General features: G+C 42.0%; 1 long non-coding RNA gene across 1 annotated transcript; it reads left to right on the top strand.

The window, feature by feature from the left end:
* The first annotated feature begins 1,691 nt into the window (after positions 1 to 1,691).
* On the top strand, positions 1,692 to 21,122 carry LOC116959650. The gene is made up of 3 exons (XR_004405993.2): positions 1,692 to 1,860; positions 12,451 to 12,515; positions 19,398 to 21,122. It is a non-coding gene; the product is annotated as an uncharacterized LOC116959650 (long non-coding RNA).
* The last annotated feature ends 1,070 nt before the right edge of the window (positions 21,123 to 22,192 follow it).

Below are 22,192 nucleotides of genomic sequence, written 5' to 3'. Positions count from 1 at the left end.
TCAATACCTTAAATTCCTGCGCATTGCTTCTCTGGATGGACCTTCTGCACCTCCCTGTCTCTGAGGCTCCAATATACCAGTAATCCAGACGTATACTTGGACTGGGATTTGTTCCATCTAACTTAATGCCTGAGTTAGGAGTGCAGTAACAGCAGGCTCTGTAGGTTGATGGTTCAAGATGTCATTAAAATCGATGACACAGATTCTGTGATATCAGCAGGTCTTTTGGGCAGTGAGGAGCAGGAACAGGCTGTTTATTCGAGCAGGGATCTTTTCTCCCTTTCTCCCTCCCTGCTCAGATCTCCCCACTGCCCAATCAGGTCCTGAGATATTGGACAAAAAAAGACAAACAAGACAACTGAAAAAGGTTCCAAAGGTATTTTTCTTTTGTAAATCTCAGATTTGGAGAAACCTGGTTCAGGCATTTTGAAGATAGAAGGTTGCTAGAATGGCAGTAGGTTGGGTTTTATATTAGGGAAGGGAGAAAAAGGATGACAGAAACCAAACCGTTATTTCCTGTAGCACAGGAGGCTTCACAGGGAGAGAAGTCTGTGTGAAACAGAGTGATTACTTCTGCTGCTATCACTCTGAGCAGTGCAAGCTGTAGCAGAGCCTCCACCTTCATTCGGCTTAAATGACAATTTAGCCTTCCCATTCACAGCATCTGTACATCCTCCTGTGTTTAGCCACAGATGACTAAAACCCTGTGTGTATTAGTCAGTGATATGGACCTTTTTTCCCTACGGACACAGGACAGTTTCTAATCCATTTCAGAAAGAAAGATGAATTGGAATTGGATTTGAAATGAGAGAACCTGGGCTCATTTCCCATCTCTGCCATGTACATCTTGCAGTCTTGGGCACGTCTTAGCTCTGTCTATTCTGAGCTATTTGGGGCAGGCACTTTCTCATTTGCTATGCATACATGCAGTGCTTAGCACAAAGGGGACTCCAACCACTCATGAATAACCAGTGAACAGATGGTAGTAAGTTGTCAGTGTGACTAGGTATTCCCACTCTGATAGTTTTTGTAGCAAATTTAATCTTTAAAAAAATCCTGCCAGCAGGCCAAAACTGGAGATATGTAAAAGAAAAACTAAATTTAGGAGTCCCTTTTCAAAATACTTCTTTCCCAGCTCTAAAATATGGGAAGGACTTCCCGCTGTAAGGGCTGAGACATGTTCATCATACTGGCAAAGTCCTGCTAAAGCCAAATGTTAGTGCTGTGCTTAGTTAGATCCATGGTAAGCTTGTCTTTTTGTCTTCCAGAAATGGAGTGAAGAACTCTTTTGGGTCAAATATTTCCTTAATCTCTCACTTGCATTCACTCAGATGAGCTTTTTACAGTTAGAAGTTTCCCTGTTTGGCAATACTTCTGCATTGTCACAGGCAGAGATGACATAATGAACCACTCTTACGCATACTCTTCAGCTCTTCTGGGTAAAAATAGTGACCCTCAGCTTTAATCTCCAGAACTTTGTGTCTCAGTGCAGCTATTCTGATGACAAGGGTGAGCAGATCTGGCTAAGGCCGGAAACAGATGTATCCTCTTATTCTTAACATAAATTTGGGGGGGTTATTTTTTGGTTAGCTGCAGTCTTAATCTCACTTTTGATCGAGTGCAGAGGAAAAGAGTAATTAGTGAAGTATTAGTGTTATTATTATTTCCTGACATTAACTCTCCTGCTACTTGTCCATCCTTTTCTCAGGCCCAGTAAAATGGTGTGTGGGTTTAACAGCCGAAGAGCATTTTTTTTATTGCTGGTCCCTCTCTGCGCTCTGAAGTCATACTGCGTTCACTCTACTGAGCTAATAAAAAAAGAAACAACTCCTACTGAATGTGGCCACAGTTATGTGGGTGGTAAGTGCCTTAGAATAGTGTATGCAGGAAGGGGAATACGTTTTGTTAGTGTAGATTTTGTAGTTGGAGAACTGTTTTCCAAATGCACTGTTTTATTTGCAAAGCAGATACAAATATATCTTATAGCAACTATATTATTGTGTAGCAACATATAATAACTAATATCTATTAGTATGACTATTTGATTTTAAAATTAATTATTCATTTTTTTAACATAGCCCTGAATTATATAAAATTGCTATTTGGCTTAAGCCATCATACGGGTGGCTGAGGCACAAGAGATTAATTGATTTACCAAACATCATAGCCAGGAGCTGGCCCCTTATCTTCTGAAGGTGAGACCTACAACTAAGCACAGGAGTTTCTTCGTCTCTCTTGCCTTCCGCAAGCACAAGTTTCTCAGCATTTCTGATGCCTCTTTACTTACCCTATTGCAAGAAGCATAGTCCTTGTGTCATTTGTTGTGCAGCAGGCTGTACGAGCACATCCTTCCCTCCTAACATCTGGTCTGGATAGATACCCCAGGGACCATGAGGAGATGCAGAGTGGGTTTTTTTTTCCTTTCCCTCTTTTTTTTTTTTTTTTCAGCTATTACATAATAGTTGATTTTTGGCTGCTGTAGTTATCCCTGGTGAAATGTTTTAGTTCCCTAAGCAGTAATGGTAATACTTGGGATCACATTGCAAACATTTATGTAATTTTTTTATACAAACCTGCTGTATGCATACCTTTTTAGTTACTGTGGTCATTGTTCTCAGTATATCATAACTCTACAGCATAAGGTAGTTATGAAAAGATATACCTCCTGTATATTTCATTCTCTTAAGAACCAGAAATCCCAGGATATATTTTGAAAGCAAGATTTTCTAAGGCAGGCTTTCATTTGAAGAATCTGTGTATTCAGGCAGAGATAATAATTCAAGGAGCAGTCTATTCCATTTCCATAAAACTCTTTTGATCTTTCTTCATCATATTTAAATTTTGTTTCATTGTGATCAGCTGCTTTTAATATATTTTGACACTTAATTTAAAACCTGCAATTACAGGTTAGAATCATTATGGCCACTGAGGCAAATTCAGTTCTGAGGCAAGTCGATGAAAATCAATGCAACAGAGTGATCACACGTGCCTGCAACACTTCTGAATTTTTACCTCCCAAGTGTCAGGGCCAGACACAACAGGCTGGGGTCTCAAGCCTACCTGTGGCAAACCGGGAAATGTGCAGCTGTGCAGCTCTGCGTGCAGCTCAGCAGCAAGAGCCTCCCCTGGGAGGCACTGTGGCTACCAGGGTGTTTCTTTCATAGGGTTAGTGGGTCTTCCTCTCTCTCACATATGTGGATGAGCAACGGTAAAACATGGAAGCTGAGGAGTGGCTGAAAAGTAGCTACACACTACTGGATCATTACCATTTCTTACACTGTTGAAGAGGAAGGGAAACCACCCTCTTCCACACATGCATGCATTTTGTTATTGCTCAGAGATGTATTGCAACCTTTTCAATCTCTTCTGTCCCCATGGAAACTTGGGATAGCAGAAAATAACAGCACAATATGATACAAGATGCTATATTTGCTAGTGCTGGCCAGCAGGTTAGTTCTGTGCAGCCTCTCCATTTTTCTTTCTCTTCTCCCTCCTTTTCAACACAAATGTTGACTATAACAAATAGTGCTGATTTCAAACTGAAGCTTTTAGAGGAAGCTTCTATGCAAATTGGTGTGTTTAAATTAAAATCTAGAATAGTTCTCAACAGAAACTGTTCAACTAATCCGAGTACTTTAGTTTAAATTACTAAACCCAATCCATCTAAACTGATTCAGGGAACCCATCCACAGGACCTGCCCATTGCTACAGCCATAGTTTTGTAGATGAACACTGATCTTTCAGATGAGACACCTCTAAGAGAAGCAGAATTTTGGGGATCAGAATGTGCTGTTATGTTTTCTATAACCTTGCAACATTCACAGCATGCACAGTATTTTAGGGGTGTGATAACAGGGTGATGCTGACTGGAAAGGCCTCGTGTTACATCATCTTTGGTGATTGAAAGTAAAAATTCTTGAAATGGGTGGAGAAAGAATTGTTAGTTCCCTGCCACCCTGAAATTATAAATGCTTGGTAAACTCCCAGAATGTTATTGAAGTGCCTAACAAGTAAATATTTATTCTGCACACAAATCTTTTAGATCTGTCAGTAGCTGAATTTGATTATTCTTGTGTGTTAGTTTCTATTATTTGACTGGGTATTTGTAGACAGATGGCCTCTTGTAGTGTTAATAAAAACAACTTATGTAGAGTGATTGGTCTGTGTAGTAATTGGGAAAAACTGAGGGATTAGGGAAGAGGATAGCCTGCCAAAACCTAGTTTCTGTTTATACACATTTAATTCCTTCTTATAGCAAATTAAGATTTTCTTCAGGCATGTTCAGTTACTCTGATCAAGTAAAGCTAGAGTTTGGGATACTGAGAAATTGAGGTTTGTAGGTCAAACTCATCTTCCTGTGATGTTTCACTGGTATAACAAAGAAAAGTGTATTTTTTAGTTGATTTTAATAGTTAAACCCCCTATACTTCTGAACGTGTGCCAGCAAATCTCTAAAATGCTATGAACTCCAGATGATGCAGGAAAAGCTAGAAAGGGACTGAGCTGTGAACAGAGCTGATGAAAAGACAACTGAATTTCTGTCCCCTGACAAACACTTTTTCACTGGGTATTGTTCCCCCAATCTAGCTTCTGCTTTGTACTGTAGCATCCTGTCACATCCACGCAGCGACACCACACTGGCATCCGCCAGCGGTGGCACCTTACCAGACCCAAGCAGGGTCGGATACACAAACACAACACATGCAAAGATGATCAAAAGGCTTTTGTTACCTCAGTATCCCAGCGGGGGTTCCTCAGTAATTATCTGAGCGAGGTAAACAGCAAGCAGGGAGGTCCAAGGCACCATGGAGCAACAGTCCACGGCGAGGAATAAGGGGCATGGGCTCCTGAAGCTTTTATATAAGAATGTGCACGAGCAATAAATCTATGTGATGCGATGGCTAGTGGGCGGCCTTGCAGGTAGACACGTATAGGGAAAGCGTGTGATGGCACAACCCAGCCAAGGACGAGATAAGAAAACCCAGTCAAGGACGAGATAAGCAGCAATATGCTACAGTGTGAAGTAGACATTTCCACTGCCTTAACAAAGCATGAAGGGATTTATTGTAAAGAATCTGGGAGACAGCTGTACTGACCTCCATCGCCTATCTCCTTGCCATTCTTCCACATGTAACCATACACATCCATAGAACTTTTGATTCTTTAAAGCCTTCTTAATCACAGCTATCACCCACTCTCACTTAGTAAAAATGTAAATGAGGAAAGTTTAACAAAGATTTAAAACAGTTAAAACTTTGCTTACCAAATCAGCACAAGTATTTGGTGCACTTTACCAAGATGCAATGTTTTTAAACTTGTTGAGAATTTATGATGTGAAAAAGCCTCTGCTTTTTCAATAATGCCATCAGTTGCAGGAACTGAAAGTCAGATTCTTCCTTCCTGACCACAGAGATTTGCACTGTGGCTGTCTACACCTGTCTAGAGCTATTTCTCTGCGCAGCCTTAAAAATCAACGCAGAGAAAGAAGCACCTGTAGGATGCTGTCTGCCCCGCTGCTTGCATCAGATGAGCTGCACTGTGCCAATCAAGTAGCCTTTTATCTCCGTGGACAGTTAAAGGAGCCTGCAGTGACTAGTTCAGACATAGCTGCCCCCACTGCAGGTACCTCTGCTTGGTCATCCGAATCCCACCCCGGCTGCCTGCTGTTTGATGGCGGTGCTGAGTACCACAGCTCACTGGCTGCAGTATATGGATACTTGTGCTGAAGCAGACGTAGCTCCTGGGCCTAAGTGGTGTTCCTCCTCTTGGCTGTTGATGCTGAGACAGAATGCATCCTGTGATGAAAGGAAAGCATGTACAATGCAGTTCAAAGTATCAAAACTGTTTGCTGAGCTGGCAGGAAATTTAATTTAGCACATGGGACTTCATGCTGCAAAGATTAAATATTCTTATTCAGATGAGAATGAAAGCCTTGTGATTGCCTTATCAACTGAAACATGTGTAGGGCTTCCAGTCACCAGGCCATAAAATCACTGATATATTTGTGCACATTACAAAGGTCTTCCTAGTCCTTCCTCTTGCTCCTCTGAAAATGGTTTAGCTAAAATGGGATGACTGACTGTACCACTGGCATAACCACACCTAGTTTGCAGTTTACCATATCACTGATACCAATTTATCTCAACATCGTCAAATGGGTGGGGTGTGGACAAGGGAATATGAGAACAGGGTAGGCTGGGAAGTTCCCTCTTTCTTGCTTTTTGATCTATTTTTCCATAAAATTCTCCAGGCTTTCATCATATAATTCTGGTATTTATAAGCCTGAATTAACTTTTGAAGAAAGAAACATCTGTATTTTGATTCTTGATGAATTGTGTTCTTTCCCACAGAAAGCATCCATGTCAGGGTCTAAGCACGTAGATGCACTACAGATTCCTATATCTTTACATCCCAGAGCCCTGAGCTGCAGATAGTTGGATGCTGGAGAAAACCTGCCAGAGAGACTCTGGGAAAATATTTACTGCATGCTTAGCATGCTGTTACTCTCTTCTTTCATTCCCTCGGCTTGGCCACTGTAATTTACAGGTTAGGGGGCTAACAGGACATTTGATATCATCTGCCAGGTCTCATTTCCTGCACAACACGAGTACCTGCCATGGCAGCAGAGCTGTCACTCTTTGCCTGGTTGAGTTCCAGTGCGGCCAGTTCAACCAAACTTCTCAAATCCCAAGCAACACAGCACTGAGGCAGCACAACACGGTGCCTGGGCTGGGAAGGCTAGCTGGCTTGATGCTTAAATGCAGGAGGTCAGCTCAGCTGATGGATAGTTTACTCAAGCAAGGCCAACACTAGCGATGCTCATAAGACTGAAAAGCAGCAGAGTTGCCCCTTGGGCAGAAATAAAGCTCCCACTCACTGAGGTCCTCTCGGGGTCCTGTGACAAGTGGTGTGGGTGTCTGTGCTCAGGTGCTCAAAATTCTCTTTCTGCCACTACTGAAGTGTGCTTATGTAGCAAGGATCTGTATAATGCTACTTCAGTAAAAACTCGTAGAGGAAGGTAATACAGAATATTCTTAACCAATTATTAATCAGAGAATATGAATAATATTTATAAGAGTATTAAGAATAGCCGTGGAATTTCCAGTTTTCATAAAAGCTCAAACCTTTTTTAGGGTGCCTTATGAAGTCAGCCTGGCATAATTTTCGTGGCGGGAAGTTAGAGCCGCTTTTGTAGGCAAAATATAGAAAGCTGAATGCTCTGCACTATAGTTTAGAAGTTCAATAGATCTTTTTGTTAGGGATCCTGATGTTAAAAGAAGAAACCTCTTGTTTATGTGCTGCCTTGGTTGTTACTAATAAAAGTTCTTTCAGAATGCTCTGAGTGATCAGGGTCTTGAACAACTTTCCATAACCAGCAAAAGCATTAGATAGGAAAAAATAGACAAGAAAAAAAGCCTCCTAAAGTCTGCCTTTCTGCAGTCAATGTGTCTTTGATTATGAATTTCAGAGTGGGTAGAGAACACACTTCTGCTTGGCATGGAAATATATACTAAGTGGCAATTAAAAAAAAAAAAAAAAGATTCAGGAAATATTCTTAGCTTATCAGTTCTATGGGTGTATTAGCAACTTAGATGAGAATAGTTTTCATGATGAAAAGTTAACTGTGCATGCTTCTGAACTGTTATTGCAAAATAAGAGGAAGAGGGAGGTTTAATAACTAATGTTTTGGGTTGGGCTTTTTTCTGTGCTTTTACATATCTTTTAACAACTGTGGGCAGGGGAGCATGGAGCGGACATGTTTCTGTTCTCAAATGGAAAAAAATAACCTTCAGAAATTTTCATTGGACAACATTCAAAAACTAAGAGCATTTAAATTTTTCCCCAGGCAAATGAGGCCATTTTATGAAAAGACAAATTGCAGGAACCACCCAAACAGACCCAAATTTTCAAGAATTTTTTTTCTAGGCTTGTTTTAACATAGTCTTAATTTCCATGCACAACCTATTGGTGTAGTTAGAAAGCATTACATGTACAACTTTTAGATAATAGGAAAAATCAGTTAGTAAACCACAATTTTAGAGGGAGGTCAACATTTTACAAATGTGAGTATCTAAGTTATGTTAATAAATGTTTAGGCTTAGCCTCCTACAGAGGAATATATTGCTTTTTCATAAGTTCTGGACATGTGAAAATCCCATTGGAGATGAGAACATATGCTAATTTGAAAGTCAAATTACTTTTCTAGAAACTTATATATGGATTCTGAAGTGCAGATTTTCTTTCTAGAATTTGTAAAATCAATGCTATCTGAGCGTCTAATGCATTTAGGCCTTCTAAAAATCCTTCCTCATGGACTCAAACCTTTATCATTCAGTTCAAAGTCTGTTTTGCTCAAGAGTCCACATTGCTGCTATCTCCCCATCAGAGCTGACATGGACTAGTGAGAAATGTTTAGCAAAAATCTAGCCTTGGCAATGCCAGAAGCAGCTCATTCTTGCATTTTTGGGAAGTACTTCAAGACAGCGCTGTAGTAGAGCATTTAGTTTGTGTGTTACCCTCCAAGCCCAGACGCAGCCACATTGCCTTCAATGAACTGCTTAAATGCTGCAATTTAAATAGCTGTGAGTACTCCGCCAGACCAGAGGCTGATGGTCAGGGCAAACAGTCAAACACCTGCCAACTGGGGGCTTTTTCCTACACAGTGGGACCCTCTGCCCCAGCTTTGTTTCTTTCTTTACCATCCTATGTCATACCACCTCTTCAATTCCCAGAGCCCCTACAGAAAGCATCAAATCTCTTTAGTGACTGAATTAGCTATTTGTTTGCCTGGTAGGCAGATGTGAAGGACTGTGTAATGGGACAGTGCTGATGTTTCCACAGTCCTCCTGGGAAGCTCTCTTTTGCATTATCTTGGTGCCATATAAGGGTCTTAATTTTTATAGAGGTTACTTTTGGACACTGGATTTCTTGCTAATTCTTGCTAATTTCAGCTGGCTGGGGCTGACGCCAGTTCTCTGCCTTGTCTGACCTCCTGTGAAGAGGAAGCAAGATGATCCTTTATTTTTTCACAACGGTCTCCAGAGGAGAAATTCCTGAATCAGTCTGCAGTGGTCTGCAATGCAATTCCCTCTTCCCTCCTCTCTGTACTGTAAATTGCAAGGACTTCACCATTTAGCTGCAATCCTCCCTTGGCATCTACCTGTACCTGTAGCAGATAGGCAGTATTTGCACATAGCTCCCTCTAGACCTATGAGTTTGGCTATGGAACCTTTGAATGAGCTGAAGAACTGTGGATGATGGGTACGGTTGTAAAAATTGCCCAAAGCAAGGAAGTCAGATGTGCAAGAGAGACCAACAGCAGCGCCACAGTGTCAACACTAGTGAGTCATCTCCCTATTGGAACTAAGCACAATGGTAACGCTGCCCAGCAGTGACCCAGAAGACTAGGCCACTGCCTGTCATGCAAATAAGTAGTCATTTCCCACCCTCTGTAAGATAAAGGTCTTATTTTCTCTAAGCTAATGAAACCTCTCTCTGTTGACTGAGTTCAGTTACATTTAAGCAACTCATGTGTATTATATCGCAGCCGAGCTCCTTGGCATTTATGCAATGGGAAAAAATTCAGATGAGTAAACTCATGTTTTATGACTCAGCAGACATAGTCTCAGTTTCTGGCTCTCACACAATCTCTTTCTGCAACCTTGTGCAAGCTACTTAATCGCTTACTGTGCCATCTGTAAAAAAACCTCCCTTCTCTGTCTCTTGTACTTTATCCATCACCTCTTTATTGCAAATGTTATCCTACATATTTGTATAGCACTTACCAGTAAAGGAACTTTGCTCCTGGTAATGCCTAGGCATCGCTGAAATTAAAAGTAAAGTAGTAATATCCGAGCAATCAAACCATGCCATTTCCATATTTTAGCCTGCAGTCCTTTAACATGTCCTCTGGTTGTCTTCCAAAAATTGCCAAACTATAAACTAAAGCACTAATAATAATGTATCTCCTGTCACGTAGTTCGGCTACAGGTTCCAGAAATAGGGAACTTTGAATGCTGAAAGACTGAGCACAGATGCCGTGCCAGTGGGGAGCAAGGCTGCAAAGGGAGAATTGGAGCCATGAGCTGCCTGGCAGTTACTGCAAAGAGTGAAATTCTATTTATTCACCCTAACATTCTCTGTCTCATTTTCTTCCTGCCAGAATATTGTGCATAGGTGGCAGAACCCAGAAACCACACTTTCTTGCCTCCTCATGTGTGTCATGCCTAGAGTTATTAGGGGAATGCTTTTTTTCCTATTGGATTTGCACCTGAGGATTGCCTCCTCTAAGAGATCCCCAGGTACAGATCAAGGAAGGTGAAGGCGAAATACTCCCTAAAGAGTTGTCTTTGGAGCCTAAGAGAAATTACAACATGTGAGATACCATGAAATACCTTTACACCTGTCTCATCAGTAAGCACACTGCCACGTAACTAAAAAGTAGTTCTTCTGAAGTTCAGGCAGGTCTGATAGTACCCATATTAGGAGGTTTTGAGAAGAAATAAATGCTGAAGAAGGGAATAAAAGAGAGCAGACCTATCTATTCACCTATATATCAACCAACCTTCCTTCTCAACCAGTTTCAGGTGGGCCCAATCTTGTCAGCAGTAGGCAACTGGGTGGGACTGGTCTCATTTGGCAGTACCCAAGGGCTTTGTAAGCGTTTGCATAGCAGCAGCTCCCTGTTTACTCTACACTCATAAGCCTGTAAGGAGCATTTCTGTGTCAAGACTTGTGAGATTCTTCAGCACTGTAGTGTCTCCTGCAGTGTGAAGTTGCTCTCAGAATCTCCCCACAGCAACCTGCTAATAACTCTGCTTATGAGCTGGCACAGGGTTTTGTAAAAGAGATGAGAGGGTAGCGCAGTCTTTCCAGAGTCTGCTCCAGCTGGAGTGGACTTCTGTGGTGTGTCATGAAGTGCTGGATGTTTACATTTTGCTTTTCCTGTTGGAAGAAACAGATCTGGCAAACAGCCAGCAAGCTATTTCTGGAAAGCTACTTTCCTAATAATTAAAAGCACCTGGGCAGATTTTCCTTGCCCAAACAGCACTGTCTAGCCAGGCCAGGCCTTTAGGGTCAGAGATTCAGACACTGAATGGCTTTAACAGTGGCAGGAATGTAGGAATTCAACGTGCTCCATCTTTACCTTATGCATCTTGAATGTCCATTTGCAATCCAAGGTAAAGATGAGAAAGGATTGAATGAAGGTCTGTGGCCTCTGAATTGGCAAAAGCTTCTCAAAAACCGGACTTTTATTCTTCCAGGTGTTCAGAGGTCATGAGATGAACTTAAAAATCATGTGTTCTTGCCCTCTTCCCCCTCTCCCCCCCAACACTGCCTTCTGAAGGCTCCTTTAGGGAGCTCTTGGATCATGTTTCTAGGCTTACTCCTGCAATCAGGAGGGATCCAATCATATTTCATCTTAAAGAAAAGCTGGGAGTCTTTCCTGCTTGTGATGCAAATGCAGGTCCTTCTACAAGGAAAAAACCCACTGTCATGAGGTTGGCAGTCAAACTGTTAAAGGTGATGCTGTAGTTAAAGTGAAATTAAATCAGAGCAGCTGAGATGACTGCAATTATTTGTAGTTGGATGGAAGTAACATCAGACTTTGCACTGCATTTAGGCAGCTTCTACTTCCTTACTGGCTTTGCTAGTCTGTAGGTGTCTCTTAGAAAATATACCATGTCAACCTGATATTGTCTAGGGAAGGAATGGGGACTGGCAGGGCATCCCAAGAGAAAGATTATCTGTTGGCTAACAGTTGTCTTCCAGCTTACTCTGCCAGAACCTAGATGAGGCAGTAAAGCTTGTGTGGCTAAAGCATGTTCTGTAGCTAGTGAGCTGCCAGGAAGGAATATGGCCCTCATTTGTGGATAAATGAGTTATAGAAGTAATAGGCCCTGTAGAGCAGTCTTCTGTGTCCAGAAAAGGAGGGCTGAGGAACAAGGGGAGAGAAATTAGGGAACCTACTTGGCAACTACCCTCTTGAAAGGAATAGCACCACCACTGACTGCTAAATAAACTTCCCACCTCCTCTGTTTTTCTCCTATAGCTATTGCTTTGCTTTTGCCTGTGCATGCCTTAACCTCTACCTCAGCCCACGCTTGTATGCAGTGTCCCAAACTCCAGTAAGACACAACAGAAACATCAGTTTCTACGAGAAAGGGAGGAATTACTGCACCAAACTAAATGGATTATTTACCTTCATATCTTAAAACCTGTAAAGAAAAATCTAAATGATCTCTCTTAACTAGAAGGCTTATTTAGGAAATCAAAACTTTTAGCGAGCATGTAGACAGCAGTGAAGATTAATCCTCATGTCTCTCAAGACCTGGAGAATCCAAAGCCTGAAGACCAATTCAGGAGAGCAGCAAATAGAAGTTTTGTAGTTAAACAGAATCTCTTGATCACTTACGGTTTTAACTTTAATTTTGAATCTTCTACCTTTAGACAAAGAATTGCTGAATCCTGGAGATACGTACTTCCTGTAGAATCAGAACTGGTCAATACACTAGGTAAGATTGATGCCGGGACAAATAACTAAAAAAAAATATTAAAACTTGGATTGTATTTATCTCACCAAACCATATATTAATAGTAAAGGCAAGATTGAGTTCTGGTGCAAAAGAATATGCTTTCTAGAAGAGGCATAATCAGGTTTATTCCCTATATATAATTAAGTATGCTGGATACAAGAAATAATCATGCAAATGCTCCACTATGATTCCATCTGATAATCACTAGGAAGCACAAGCACATCCTCCATTATCTCCCGCTTTCCTGAGTTGCGGGGATTAGAAATCTCTCAGAAGGACATACCACCTTGAAACCACAAGACACCCACCTGCCTGGGACCCAGGCAAGGCTGACCAAATCGTTGTGGTATATAGCCATGGCGAGTATTCTCATGACAATGATTTTTCCCCTGTATCAGTTGTTAAGTGTCCCTCTTAGAGTGCATTATAGCAAAGAAGCCAGAGACTGAGAATGAGGAGCTTAGTCTTAGCAGAAAGCCTCAGTGCAGTCTAGTTTGTGGAAGATGACAGCACAGTTTGACAGAAAACCCGTGCACTGTGTTTATGGCCACCTCTGCAGTGCTTGCAGCCAGAAAGTGAGTCCTACCTCTACACAGGCTGATGGTGCAGCAGCAGCAATGCTCCTTCAACAAGAAAAAAACCCTAGTTTCAGTGTTTCCCTGCTTTTCACTTGCTGCTTTTGTGTTGATGTTCTGGACAGTTTGATTTGTTCTTGATCAGCTGTTTTGAATCTTTATTGCCTTGCTTTGGTACCACCTGGAGGTATGAGTGTTGTGGAGAAATAAGGCAGTAATTTTCTGTCATGCCCTTGATACCTGTTTCCCCCTCACCCTATTATCTTCTGGTTTCCTCTCTCTCTGGCCACTGTTATTTCTTGCCTAAAAGGAGTGCTTCTACAGTGACACCGTTAATTTGAGTAACTGTACTGCTGTAGAACCATGTATAGTATATACTTGAAAGGAGTTGTGTGCTTAATCTCTCAACTAGCAACAGAGGTGACAGGTATAACTCCTTAGCCAGTCACTCATAGGAGCTAAAAGAACCAACTAGTCTGTAAGTCATTGCCCTTCTGTACTAGCTTGCTCTGGAGTTATCCTGCTCTGTAGCAATTAGCAAGGAGGACAAGTATAGAAAATAACAAACGATTGCTTGTTTTCATATCCTGCAAAGCTGCTGCAACAGCATATACCTGTGTAGATGCACTTTGGGAAGTTCGGGGTCTTTAGGAAAATGAAAGTTTTCCATTTTAAGACAACAGATTATTCACCCAACCTCTTTAAGATGTCACGTGTAAAATTAACTTGGGCTACTGCTGTTGAGTACCTATTGAAGCAGATGGAATCTAATCTGTCAGTTTTTAAAAGGATCTGTACCTCCCACAGGATTTATTGTTAGTTGTTGATGTGGACTTTTGGACCCTTGTTTTCTTGGGGACCAGAACTACTGTTCAGAACAGCCCGTTGTTTTAACTGAGGAATTGCAGCTGGAACCACTGCACACAGAAACTATTAATCCAAAGAGCAATCTGCTCATGTAGCATTTCTGTTCTTATGCAAGTATTAGAACATGGGGCAATAGCAATACTTTATTATTTGATGTATAGCTTATTATTTCACTTACTAGAGTTTAGTGAGTGAAAGAGCTTTTCACAGTAGCATCAGGAAGCTGTATAGCAATGACTGTTCAAGTGGTAGATAGCAGGTAGTTTTTTAAAAGTAGACATTTAAAAAAAAATGTTATTGAAAAACAGAACCTGGGATTTTTAAAAAGGGTATAAGCAAGCTAGGCACTCAGCTCTCATTGAGAGTTGAAAGGCCAGCATAAGAATTTGGCCAGCTAAGCCTCAGCATGTCTTAAAGGATGCTTAGGGCTGTGGTGCCACTGTAAATATCAGGTTGTTGCCAAAACATCATTTCCAGTCAGACAGGACAAGTAAATGAACAAAGATCAGAGCGCATCACCAGGCATTAGAATTGCAAGTGCAGGGATGCATATTCAGAGCCAGGGAATTCATGCTAGCTGGAATGTGAACTGGTAATTTTTTGATGTCATTTTTGTTTTCTTCCCAGGCAGATGTCTTCCTAGCCTTCTTGCCATCTTGCTTTTCAAGCTCAATTGCTAGGTGTTACTGCCAAGATGCTTGAAACCATCCCAATTCAACCACAGTGGTCTGGGCACAGTAAATAGGACCTGATATCCACCAAGAGGAGTCTCAGGATATCTTCTGATCTTGGTCTTTCAGTGCTGGATACAAACACTGAAAGGATTCAGTCTCACCTCTGCCTTTTTGCCTGTTTACTTCCTGACATTTTTTGCATACCTTTGTAAAAAGCAGAAGGTGTTTAGCTTAAAGCAGGTATTTGTGCAAGAGAATACTGGTTATATGTAAAACAGGCCAGTTGTGCTCCAGCCAGTAGTTTTATTGCTCAAATAACTGCTTCTCCCACTTTGTTACAGTATTGCCAAATGTAGATTGCTGTGAAAATAGTCCATGTATCAGTACCATGTGTGAAATGAGTACAAGATGTGTCTTCATCACTTTTAGGGGCAATTTATGCAATGGAGCAAGAGTTAAATGACCCTGAAGACCCTAATTACTCTCCTTAGATGTCCATAAGTGGTCTTTTTCTGATAGAGTTGATACACACTTGGAAGATACCTGCAATTTTGCATCATTTCTTCACATTATTATTTATATTTCTTGGGGAAGATAAGCAAAAGACATTATAAAAGTCCAGCATTCAAACTGTGCCTACCCCACAATTTGTAATGTCAGAAGAAAGGGAAGAGGAGACTCAGTCATTTTGTCAAAGATTTCAACATATTTAATTTTGAACCTTTTAATTTGTTCCTTCTTTAATGGATATCTTTCACTTTGGTATTTGAGCAGTCATCTGTAACTCTAGAGATGACAATTCTCTGATGTGGAAATCTTGGTGCTGTTAAAGTATCAGCGGTTTTGCAAGCGGTGTCACAGAAGCATGGTTTTGCTGACAGGTTTCTTAAGGTTTCAGTTCTTAGAGGTGGCAGGATGTGGTAGGAGATCATGGCAGATGGGATTTCTGTCCAGCCACTCCCTTTTCTACTGCCCCTTGGCACAGGTCCCCTGTCATATACACACCTGCTAGTTCACGCTAGACCAGGGATTTCACCCATTCATGAGAGCAGACTCACCTGTTGTAATGTTTTGTAGTACAAGTTTATAAATTAGCTTGGTGTTTTTCCATTTGGATTATATGATGTCATTTAGGGGACTTAAATAGTAATTGAAAGCGATTCCTCTGAAGTTTTATATGCTGAAAATTATCTATGCATTTCTTTAATAAGCAGGGAGACAAGAACAAAAAAAAAAAAAATGGCAGGTGAAGAAGGGGAAATCTTTCTGCCAGCTACACAGGCTGCCAGCTCCTGGTACGTCCCAGAATCCTGCTAGTCACTACTTCCTCTTGTCCTATATGCTACCTCAGACCTCTCTCCCATGTGGGGCAGCTGAGCTATGGCTGTGCCCTTTGGTAAATCCTGCAGAGACTGCCTGTCATGCACATCACTTTCCTCCTGCCCTTTCTACCGGTCTAAGTAAAACTTTGATGTATATTTATTGAGCTAGAGCCCTTTGCAACCCATGACGTTACTGCTGGCTGAAGCCTGGTGATTACATGGGAACTTGCATTTATGAGACAAGCTATAAGACTATGACCTCTTCCTGCTCCCACCGAAAGAGTCTGTTTGTTGCTGAGTAGAAGATGACCTGTTTAAAAGGCCGGTGTCTGTTTGAACTTGAGTCACTTACAAAAATGTTTTGTTCTGTTGAAAGTAGCTCAGGTGCTGAAGATGCTTTGGAGTGTGCTAGTAGTCTGTGGGGGTTTAATGCATATTTTCCTTCAATTATTATGCAAAAGATATCCTCCCGCCCACTTGCCTTCCCACATAGAGGAAACTGGCCACTGAATGAGCATAATAGATTGAAAGTGTTACCTACCTTCAAAAGTCATTTTCAGTTACTGCACTTTGAAGTCTTGTTGAAGGTTAGGTAAAAGACCCACAAAAGCTTGTTTTCAATTTGTTCCCTTTGCTAGCCCTGACTACAACAACAAAACCTGTCTTCTTCCTCCCCCTCAGTCAAAATGAAACCATCCCAAGCCTGGCCTAACCAGAACTCGTTACCTTTCTTCTTGCTGTAGAAAGTGACGTGTTGTCTTTGAATATCCTGCTAGCTCATGTTGTACCTTCCATCTGAAAGACGGCTCTGCCAGCAGCTCAACAGACCTTTAGTTCCTTGTGAGGAACGTGAGAAAAATTTTTTAAAAAGTACTGTTTAAGAGTTAAAATACTCCATAGCAGTCCCCAGCTGGTACCTCCTGCAGCTACAGGCTGTGGAGAGCTTGTACCAGCAGAAACCAGGTTAGAGCCACATCCAACATCTGAGATCTTTCTGCATCATTTCTAATGGTAGGCCCATCCCCAGATGCAGTATTTAGCCACTTTCTGCTTTTCCATCAAAGCTGCTGCTGAGGCTAGTGTAGTGTTTGCTGTAAATTCTTCAGTTCCTGCCTACAGATTGATATCCAAGGGAGGTCCTCAGCACCCATGAAGACATTCATCTCAGTAACCTTTCCATGAGTGCAACATACTTCCCATGGACTACTCTGTTCTCAAGGAAGATTTCTAATTTTATGTCCAGTATTTATCATGTCCCTGATGAGCTCAGGCAAAGAGACTGAATTGCATGATGTGATCTTCCATTTGAACTAAGCACATATGAGCCAAAATATATTTGTAAAAATTTATGTTCTCTTTTGTTACTACTTTTGTGTATAGGTAAAAAAAAAAAAAAAAATCCCTTCTACTATCAAGACCTTTAGTCAATCTTTTTAATTTCAGGGTTATTTTAAATGTAGTAGAACTGCATTTGTTCCTGGAACAACACTGTACATTGTGTTCATGTACAATTTATTTTATTCTCCCCTTATTCCTCTGTTGCAGTGTAAAAGTGACTTGTAGTTCTGCTTTGTGAGTTGTTCCCAAGGGAATCATCTCTGAGTTCAGTGGTACATGGAAGCCCAGTGGACCCTTTTAGGGTCAGAAGAAGTGATGTAAATAAGAGCCAGAGTAACGTCAACCAGGAAGAGCCCGTTGGGCTGACATAACTTTGGGGCACTGAGCAGTGATGGACAGGACAGAAGTCCATTTGTCATTCTGTGTCAGTCACATAGGTCCCATCTCGTCTGACTGCAATGGCAAGCAAAACCACGCAGCACTTTTGGACCTCAGTCTGAAATCATAAGACAGAGTGCTTCCTCTCTTATGAGTGACAATAGTAACAGACACTTTCTTTGCCATTTTACCTGTCTTGCTTACCGAAAGAGCAGGCCAATGTTAGCAGCCTTGTTTCTTGCTACATGCTTATACCGTACTTTTATAGCAAGACTCTGTTTTGGACATTGTTACTGTAAGCAACTAAGAAATGCCCTACTTGGTCAGAGCAGTGATGAATCCATCCAACCCAGTATCCTGTCTCCCAGCAGTGCCATTAGGAGATTCTGTTTAGGAAGAGCAAACAAACTTGACTGCTAAGGTCTATTCCCACCATCCACAGTCATCAGTTAGGGATGTTATGGACTCATCTCTGGATTTTCCTTGTTTATGGACATGTTGTCTATGAATCTGTCTACCCTCTTTTTGGAACTATTGATACTATTTGCCTTTAAAACCTGCTGTGACTACATACTCCACAAATTCATTGCCTGCTATGTAAGAAAGCATTTTAGTGTATCTGTTAAACAAATCTCTTATTAATGTTAGTGATTCCTAGTTCTAGATGGGATCTAGGGAAGGAGTTTTCCATTCATCTTCTCCTCTCTTAATTGAAAACTCTCCGCTTTTTAAGTGTCCCCTGGTAAGACAGCTGCATCATTTTAACAGCCCTTCTGGGTACCTTCCCTCAGTTCATTATGTCCTTCTTGCAATGCTGAGAGCAGTGGCATGAGTTAGGATGTGGGTGCACCTGGGTTTTACACACTGGCAAAATGTTGCTCTCTGCATTGTTCTCAGCACCCTTCCTGATGATGCTCCACAATTTGATGCCTCTTTTGACTGACACTGCACATTGAGCTGATGAATGAAACTGTGAATAACTAATGAGAATATACTATTGTGATCAATGCTGGCTGTGGCATGCAGTTAAATATAGCCATACTGATTTTATTTTTTTTTTTAGAAACCATATTTAATTGCCAGTCTCAGTGAAAGACAAATATTGTCAGCCAAGATAACTGCTCTAAACCGGACAGCTTTGGGTCACTATATTTTTGCAGTCTTCCCTTTCTCTTTGCCCAGAGCATTAGTAGCATACCTTGCTGTATAAAACAGAACATCCATAAGTAATACGCCTGCACATTCTTCCTGGATTTATGTGCAAGAGCCCACGGCGACTTTTAAACTTAGGTCTCTTGTTCAAAAGCTTGATTATAAGGATGTGGAAACACTTCTTTCTGACACTTCCTTTTGAAGAGGTTTCATGACTCAGGTGCACAAATTAACTTCCAGATGAAAGTATAGTAGAAGCTTTAGCCCAGGAGCAACACCTACCCAGTTTTATAATCCTGACACACATTTAGCTTTAATAAAAGCCTGTCAAATAAACAACACTTATCTATAGAAACAATTAGGCAACAGCAGTTGTAATTCAGGGAATTTCCAGCAGATTAGTAACAAGCTGTGAAGAGCCATTGGCTTGAAATGCAATCTTGAGCCTCTAATTCCTAGGAAATCATTTGTGTTGTGATGGTTATTGTTGCTGAACAATTAACACCTGGAATACTTTAAAAAATTTGGCTTTTAATTTCTCTTTTCCATTTTCAGCATGTGAGTCTGATTCTGGCATGAATCACAGCTCTTTGCCACCCAGCTCTTCCCTGATGTCTGCATGGCTCGCAGTCAACCAGAGCATGCTATAAAGAGCAAAGGCATTGATCCAAGGAAGCAGTCAGGTACACGTGTGATGCTTTCTCCACGGAGCTCTCAAAATCTAATCAGAAAAGCCTTTTTGGAACATTCTTCCCAGAATCTTAAACAATCTGGAGGAGACAAATATTTAATCAGAATGTGCAGACAGAGCTACGTCCCTGATTGTGTATTTCTTGCACCCAAGAAATGTCTCTGGAAAGGAGTTAGTACTTTCCTTGAGGTCTGGTAGCAGTCAGAGATGTACCCTAGAACAGTAACAAACCTCCTGTGCTTTCTTTGTGCCCATTTAACCCACTATGGATAAATCCTATTGATGACCGGCATTACTTATGGTTATAATTAAAGATATGCACTAAGGTAATTTTATACTACAATGTTAGAAAAACTCTACTTAGATACCTCTACAAGCAAATTTAATGTAGTCCTCTACTGTTCTGGATGCTCCAAAAATGAGATTATCTCCCAGAACTTCATAGGCATCCTGGTTCAGGTACCTGCCATATGATTAGTTGTGTGGACTCGGCCACAAGTGTTACATGAGAAAGTAATTAATCACAGATTCCATGTAGCCTGTATGTAAAGAGCCCCACCAGCTATACCAGATCCAGGCAGATGTGGTGTGGTGAAAGAAGTTTAGCTTCCTGTAGTAGTGATGTAGCTGAGCAAAGAATTAACATAGCCTACGAAATACAATGCCCCTTGCTTTTTAAGTTGGGTTATGTGGCCTATTAAGGAAAGAAGAATGAGTGAATTGAGAGTCCAGGGACATGGAGAGTCTGGAGATGGCAATATCAGCTTGAAGATAATTATAAATTTGAACAGGTCAGAATCCCACTTATTGCTGTCTCAGTGCATTTTTTATTTTTATTTTTTTTTCCCTTTAATTTCCTCCCTCGGGGCTGGCTGCCATTACTGCTTAAATCAGTAGAGAGATTCCCACTGAATTTCAGGGGTAACTGGATTAGTTACTAGGTTGTTGTACTGGAAAGGCATGCAATTACAAAAGCCATGTTGTTCTGAGCTGGAGCCAAGGATGACCAATTATGATTGCCCAAGTGCAGCTGTGTAACCCTGACCTGCCAACACGAAGGTAGTTTGTTCCATTTTAGATGCAAGTAAAACCTGGCCTGGCCAGAAGCTGCAGTTTGGCAACTTAGACCTACCGGGGCTCTGCCCAGGCACAGGGAGCTGCAATAAGGAATTTCTTTTAAGAGTCAGAGCTGTAATTTCCAAATGGTAGGGTTTGATCTGCAGAAGTTATCTCAGGATAAGAACTTCACTGCAGCTGGAGAGACTTCAGACAGGTGTGTGGTTTCCCAGGAGGAGTCTTCAGCTGGAAAACAATTCTCAGCTGCTTTGCACTGAATGGGAAGTATAGAAAAGGTGGATTTATTAATGGTTCTTGCATAGTGTTTATTTCTTTATTTGAATGCTATCATTTTAAAAGTACTTTTCTGAAGTAATTATCTACTTCCTACAAATCTTATTGATATGAAGGGATGCCCCTACACTATTTAACTACAACTGTAAGTCTTAGACTTCCAAACAGTAAGGTACGCACATGCCCTTACAGAACAGTTTGGGTTGGAAGGGACCTTTAAAGATCATCTAGTCCAACCCTCTTCCCCCAGCCCAGGGTGCTCCCAGCCCCGTCCAACCTGGCCTTGAACCCTTCCAGGGAAGGGGCAACTACCACCTCTCTGGGCAGCCTGTGCCAGTGCCTTATCACCCTCATCGTAAATTTCTTCCTTGTATCTAGTCTGACTCCCCCCTCTTTCAGTTTAAAACCGTTACCCTATGTCCTATCACTACAGACTCTACTGAAAAGTCTGTCCCCACCTTCCTTATAAGTCCCCTTTAAGTTCTGAAAGGCCGCAGTAAGGTCTCCCCAGAGCCTTTTATTTTCCACACTAAACAACCCCAATGCCCTTATTCTTCTGAGTCTTCCCACAAACTCCTGTGGAAATTGTTGCTTCCATAAGACGGTGCATGTGTTCTGAGGGCTCAGGAAAGCCAGGGAAATTACAAACATGTGAGCTCAAAACTTTTGAAAAAATGAAGACTGCCAGTGTTTCCAGAATTAAAGATATACTGTGTAAACTAACCCTGTCTCTCCTTTTCCCTTATCCAAGATGAATGAAATGTGAAACGGTGCGTTAAACCTGGGAAGTAAGTTACTGTTATAAAAGTGATTGTGTTTGACGGTATCATGTCCTTTTTGGTAAGATGGTTAAAACACGTCCAAAGCAGTGCCTGGGGAGGGACAGGACCTTCGGGGCGGACTGCTTGGGGGTGATGAATGGCGCAATAAGCGGAGCCACTCACCGCGGCAAACCCGCGCTCCCCTCGGCGGGGGGCAGCCCCTTACCCCCGCCGGGAGGCTCCCGCCGCCGGCGCTCGCTTCGTTTCACCACCGACCCTGCTGCGTCCCGCCCGCCGCCGAGCAGCACCCCAGGGCCGGGCCGGGCACACCCCGCGGCGCCGCTTCCTCCGGGGGTGCGCACGGAGGCCGGGAAACTTTCGGAGGGAGCCACTTCCTCACCCGGCCCGGCGGGGGGAGATGTCAGATGCCAGGAGGGAGGGAGGGAGGGGTGAAGGCGGGGAAGCGCCATCCGCAGCTCCCCCCTCTCCTCCGCCTGCTGCAAGGCGGCCATTTAAGCCCCGGGCGAGGGGCCGGCGGGAGGCGACCG

Source organism: Tyto alba, unplaced genomic scaffold (assembly GCF_018691265.1).
Source record: "Tyto alba isolate M040663 unplaced genomic scaffold, T.alba_DEE_v4.0 Super-Scaffold_8, whole genome shotgun sequence".
Taxonomy (NCBI): Eukaryota; Metazoa; Chordata; class Aves; order Strigiformes; family Tytonidae; genus Tyto; species Tyto alba.
This window is presented reverse-complemented; position numbering and strand designations above follow the sequence as displayed.